Here is a 6,852-nt window from a genome sequence, read left to right as displayed (position 1 = left end):
CTTCTCTTTTGAAATTCGAATCTTCCCGCTTCAAAGGCAGTTGCTTGACTTCGACGGCTTCGCTTCTTGTTTCGTATCTTATCGAACTTCAATGCTTCGAGACTTTTTACGCTAGGTCCAACATCTCGTCGAACTCTTTTGATTGAAGAAAAGACTTCGATTCCTGCAAGAGTAAAAGTCAACTGATGTTGACCACATTAAACGAGGCTGGTGAAAATAACAGCTAACAAATTGTCCCCCAAAAATGTCATTTTCGAATGACTACTCAAAGGAGAGGATTGACATTTTTGGGAAAAACTCTAAGTATTCCAAGGTTCTAGGTTTTGTCCAAGGCTAGAAGACAATTTTTGTACCTAGGATGTCGAATTGATTTTGAAAAATGCGTGTGCTCTCATTTCAACATTTATATCTTAGCCCGTTGGCTTTTAATTTAAATGAAAATGTCATTTTGATTTCCATGATCTCTTGTAATACTTAGGGAATTGCTAACGCTTTAGCAATTTGTCTCTTAGCGTTAATTTTAAATTTAACACCAAGTTTTTGCTTCTCGACAAAAGATTACTCTTTCATCGTTTTATTAGTTTTGCAACAAACTTGCATTTCTCAAATCTTCGCCGTTTTATGTTAACGTGTTTCATTGTCACAAAGATGATTCCAACATGAAGCCATGGGTTGGATCAAGTCTTACAGATACTGCATCTATTTGGCCACTATCACCATCTTCAGCAAAGGAACATGGCGCGATCTTTGCCAAACTTTTCTCAAAGGTCTTCCTTGTGATATTGTCAACTTCATCAAGAAATCAGCTTTGATCTGCTTCGACATCTTCAACTGAGCCATCATCTCTCCAAATTATAACTTTCTGATGCATAGATGAAGGAATAACGCCAATTCCATGTATGCATTCCCTTCCTAAAAGCAAGTTAAAGTTTGCTTTTGATGGCACCACTATGAACAAAGTTGGTCTAGTAACAAATCCTACAGTGAGGCTCACTTGGAGAGCACCAAGAGAGAACCCAGTTTTCCCCTCATAATTCGACAAAACTATGTTATGATGTTTTAGATCAGCATCACATTTACCAATTCTCTTAAGTAAAGATTGAGACATTAAATTAACAGTTGCACTACCATCTACAAATACCTTGTTGACTCTAACGTCATCAACTTTGGCTTGAATGAATAATGGTTTGAGATGGATTTTCATAGAGCCATTAGGTTTTTCAAATATGGCCTTTTGTTGATTTCCATAGTCATAATCTGTCACATAGCAACACATGGATTTGTATTTCTCCATGTCTGTTGGATTGTAATCTGCCTTAGATTCTTCGACTTTAGATATCACATCATATTTTGCGGGTAAAATAGAAACTACATTGCATATAACGTCGAAATCTGGTTTTGAATCCATCTCATCGTCTACAGTAGCATTTCCTTCAACAGGAGGAAGAGACAATCTTTTCACTGGTCTTCTAATCGTTTCGACCAATTTTTCTTTAGGGTCAACTGCTCTATCATTAGTTCTTGCAACAATACCCTTTTTGGATCTTTGATACCTCCTCCATTGAGTTCGATTCATAGGATTTTTGCCTTGGTAATTATTTTGATAGGCATATTTCTTTGACTCCTCTGGATTTTCAGTATCAATGGTGACATTTTTAGTAACGACAGTACTAGTATTGCCTTTCACCACATTACTCTTCTTGTACTGAATATTCTTATCGGTTGATTGAACCTATTTCTGTTAAGGTGCCTTATCATAGGGCACATAAGCTCTATCTCGACCATTCTTATTAACATAATTGGTGGTTGAAGAATTATTGATGAAAGGAATATAACTCTTAGTAAAAGAGAACTTTGGTCTATGATCAGTAGACCATTTTCCTCTCTTCTTAGATTCTGGAACAATACGTTCAAGGCTTTTAGTAGCCTCTTTGTCGAATACTGAACTACATCTGGGGCACAACATTACCTTAGAGTTCTTCAATCTACAACGATTAAGGAAATCAATCAACTCCTGTTCAGTCGTGGGATAAGCTTCTTTTTCCTTCTCATTGAACTGGAGTTCAGGAGTGATTTCGTCAACACCCTTGGGATTTCCAGAAACTTCTACCATCTGAAATTCAACAACATCATCTTTTGCTTCGACATATAGTTTTTCAACAGCATCTGCAATGGCTTCCACTACGTTGCAGCTTGCAACTTCTGTGTACATCGCATCGACACCCTTTAATGGATCACCATCTACTTGCATCTGGGGTTTTGCTTTATCTCCAAATCTCATCCTACCTTCGTTTAGACCTCTTTGCACTAAGTCCCTGAAAAGTACACGATGTGAAGTCTTGTGGCCCAAAAAATTATGATATTTACAACACCCTCTCTTTTTACATTGTTCTAGTGGTGGGATTTTTAAACTGTTAGGTAGCACCACTTAACCATCAGCAACTAAGAGATAAAAAATCTCATCGCATTTGGTTACATAGAACCTATAAGTTTTGGGAGTGTATCTATCATTTTGTGTGTCAACAGGATTTTTCCCATCTGATGGCCTCAATACTTTTCATGTATAAGGAGGCCCTAGTTTTAATTCAGCAAAGTTAATTTCGCCGTCTTCGACATCTTCATGGGATATGTCGAATTATTGGTCGCTTTCATTTGTATCTACATAAGAAACCTTTTCTTTTCTGAACTTGTGATTTCTAGCTTTCTCAGCCTTTAGACTTTCGACCTGTTGAACTCTATCGGCCAGTTGGGCCATATCTCTCAAGTATTGAGTGTCTAATTTCTTCCTAATGGAATAATCCAGGCCACCAGCGGCCATTTCGACTAGCTCACGTTCAGGCACTTGACTAAAACATCTTACCTTTAACAATCTGAATATATTGAAATAATCTTCGACAGATTTAGGCTATTGTCTTCTCACACTCGCTAACTCCTTTAGACTTATCCTAGATTGGCCCATGTAAAATTGTTCATAAAATAACCTCTCTAATTGAGTCCAATGTTGAATGGAATGTGCTACAAGCGTGGTAAGCCACTGTTTGCTGGTATTTCACCAGCCTCGTTTAATATGGTCACCATTAGTTGACTTTTACTCTTGCAGGAATCGAAGTTTTTCTTCAATGAAAGGTGTTCGACGAGATGTTGGACTTAGCGTAAAGAGTATAAAAGCATTGAAATTTGACATGATACAGAGCAAGGAACGAAGCCGTCGAAGTCATGCAACTGCCTTTGGAGAGGGAAGATTTGAATTTCAAAAGATAAGTGGTTTCCTTAAGAGAGAACGTGGGAGACAAGCGATTGTGTACATGTAATGAGTGATGATCGTGGGATTAGTTTCTTTCAACTTACTTCCTATGTATAAATGATAGTTTTCCATAGGGTAGACGGGTTGCAAATCGCCTATACAGAATTCTAAAACATTTGAACTACCGGCGCAAGAGAAAAGAGTCATAAACAATGTATGTAAAGGATTTGTCGAACCACCTTTATTTTTAATGCACTTGCATTTGTATTTTTTCTTTTCTTTAAGTTTCTGCAATTTAAACTTAATGCATTAAAACCTGTCGAAACACGCCACACGGTCTTGTCCCGTTCGTTAAGTAACTTACGAACTCGATGAACACACAACATGTCATAGGATCTCTAGTTTTGTCCTTCTTGTTATAACCAAAACCAGTCGGTGTTTGTTTACTAAAAACACCGGTAAGAAAATTGGCACGCCCAGTGGGACCATGTTTGTGCATCTTTTTCAAAACAAAAAAAAAAATCTGTTTTCAAAACCTAGGAGAGTAACTTCCATTGTATTTTTAAAAACCTTGAAAAGAAATTTCCATTGTAGTCATTTTAAAAACCTTGGAAAGAAATTTCCATTGTTGTTTTCAAAAACCTTTTTTCAAAACCTTTGGAAGAAATCCCATTGTGCATTTTTTAAACAAAAAAAACCCTTGGAAAAGATTGCCATAATCTTCCAAAAAATTTCAAAACATTTTCTAAGAAAAACTTGTTTTAAAAAACCTTTCTTGTGGAATCGGTATTTCTGAAGATAAGCAGCTATTTTCAGTAAAACTTTTCCTAAGAAAAATCCGCATCTTTGCATTTATGAAGTGGTAAAGCTTTGAATAAAATGACTAAAATTTGCCAATATTGGTGCTTCTATGTCATCACAATCATTGCAATCCTCTTCACAAGCACAAATCACACAAACATCCACCCCTGCATTGGGTGCAAGTGTACCAACGGCCTTGGGGGCAACCATGGCTAGTCGATTTCGACGGACATGGGAGTAACCACTCCAACTATAACTGCCCAAATGACACAACCAGAAATGGGGACCTTCGTGCCACCATTTACTGTTGGTGTACTCGTGTCTACAAGTGTCCCTACTTCTCCTAACCCTCAAGTGAGTACTAGATTAGACGATAGGGTCATAAATACGTAGGACTCTTCTAGGGATCAACTATACGGTATGCCAACTTCAATGATGTTTTGAAAGGTTTTGAAAGGATACGGAGCAAGAAGCGAAGCCGTCGAAGTCAAGCAACTGTCTTTGGAGAAGGAAGATTTGAATTTCAATGATGTCCCTATTTCTTTCTTTGTATCCTTTCAAAACTTTTCAAAACATCATTGAAGTTGGCATACCGTATGGTTGACCCCTAAAAGAGTTCTGCGTATTTATGACCCTATCATCAAATCTAGTCCTCACTTGAAAGTTAGGAGAAGTAGGGACACTCGTAGACACGGGTACACCAGCAGTAAATGGTGGCACGAAGGTCCTCATTTCTGATTGTGTCATTTGGGCGGTTACAGTCGGAGCGGTTGTGGGAGCGGTTACTCCCATGTCCGTCGAAATCGACTGGCCATGGTTGCCCCCAAGGCCGTTGGTACACTTGCACCCACTGCAGGGGTGGATGTTTGTGTGATTTATGCTTGTGAAGAGGATTGCAATGATTGTGATGACATAGACGCACCAGCATTGGCCGATTTAGTCAATTTATTCAAAGCTATACCACTTCGTAAATGTATGCACAAATATGCGGATTAGGAAAAGTTTTACTGAAAATAGTTGCTAATCTTCAGAAAGACCGTTTTCACAAGAAAAGTTTTTTAAAAACAAGTTTTTCTTAGAAAAAGTTTTGAAATTTTTTGGAAGATTATAGCAATCTCTTCCAAGGGTTTTTTGTTTAAAAAAAAGGTACAATGGGATTTCTCCCAAAGGTTTTTGAAAACTACAATGGAAATTTCTTTCCCAGGTTTTGAAAAAGACTACAATGGAAATTTCTTTCCGAGCTTTTTAAAAATACATTGGAAGTTACTCTCCAATGTTTTGAAAAAGATGCACAAATAGGATCCCATTGGGCGTGCCAATTTGTTTACCAGTGTTTTTGGTAAACAAAATACCGACTGGTTTTCATTATAACAAAAAGGACCAAACCAGAGATCCTATGACATGTTGTGCATTTTGTTGTTGTGCGTTCATCGAGTTCGTAGGTTTCTTAACGAACGGGACGAGACCGTGTGGCGTGTTTCGACAGGTTTTAATGCATTAAGTTTAAATTGCAGAAACTTAAATAAAATAAAAAATACAAATGCAATTGCATTAAAAATAAAGGTGGTTCGACAAATTCTTTACATACATTCTTTATGACTCTTTTCTCTTGCGCTAGTACTTTGAATGTTTTAGAATTTTGCATAGGCGATTTGCAACCTGTCTACCTTATGGAAAACTATCATTTATACATAGGAAGTAAGTGGAAAAAAAACTAATCCCACGATCAGCACTCCTTCCATGCAAACAACCGCTTGTCTCCCACGTTCTCCCTTAAGGAAACCGCTTATCTTTTGAAATTCAAATATTCGCTCTCCAAAGGCAGTTTCTTGACTTCGACGACTTCGCTTCTTGTTCCATATCTTGTCGAACTTCAATGCTTCAAGACTCTTTACGCTAGGTCCAACATCTCGTCGAACTCTTTTGATTGAAGAAAAGACTTCGATTCCTGCAAGAGTAAAAGTCAACTAATACTGACCACATTAAATGAGGCTGGTGAAAATATCAGCTAACACACACATATTGCCATGTTTGTTTGTTTGCTCGCTTGTTTGGTTTGGTTTCTTAAGTTCTCTGTTACATGGGGAGCTAAGCCCAGATCATCAACATTATTTGACATCATCAAAAAAGGGAAGAATGAAGTTATGTTTAGTTATAAGTTTGTGTTTTGATGATGTTCATTAGATAATTTTATTTGATGATGTTAAAATATTGGTATGTATAGCCTAGAACCATGTTAAAGCACCTAGCAATTCTTGCATCATATTGTGTGCTCAAACCATTTTTCAAGTTGTTTGATTCGATTCAAAATGTTTTGAATCATATCATGAAATATTTTTGCCATTTTCCTCCTGTCTTGTGCATTTTGAATTGATTCATGAATCGAATCAGATTAGTTTTGATTCGTATCACTGGTTTCCTCTGGTCTTATTTTTTTTCCTTATTGATTTGATTCATAGTTCTTTGAATCGTATCAACCTTCATCTATGACACTCAGATTCGATTTAAATATTGTTTGAATTATATCAATCTTTATAGATCAATTTGTTGGTTTTTAGCTGTCTGAATCGATTCACACATTTAGTTATTCGATTCATTGTGTTGTTTTTGGCCAAATTTTTGCACTTGCCACTCTTTTCTACATATACTCATATCCTCATAACACCCAATGAACTGAATCATTTGCATCTATTCTATCTAGAGTCTTCAAACCTCATTTTCCATCTGTTCCTCAGATTAAACACTTTTTTTAAAAAAATCATTGTAGTCTTTGAGTCTTAGATTGCTAGAGTGCTATATGGATTGTA

The sequence above is a fragment of the Medicago truncatula genome, chromosome 5, assembly GCF_003473485.1.
Source record: "Medicago truncatula cultivar Jemalong A17 chromosome 5, MtrunA17r5.0-ANR, whole genome shotgun sequence".
Classification (NCBI taxonomy): domain Eukaryota; kingdom Viridiplantae; phylum Streptophyta; class Magnoliopsida; order Fabales; family Fabaceae; genus Medicago; species Medicago truncatula.
Note: the sequence above shows the minus strand (reverse complement) of the source record.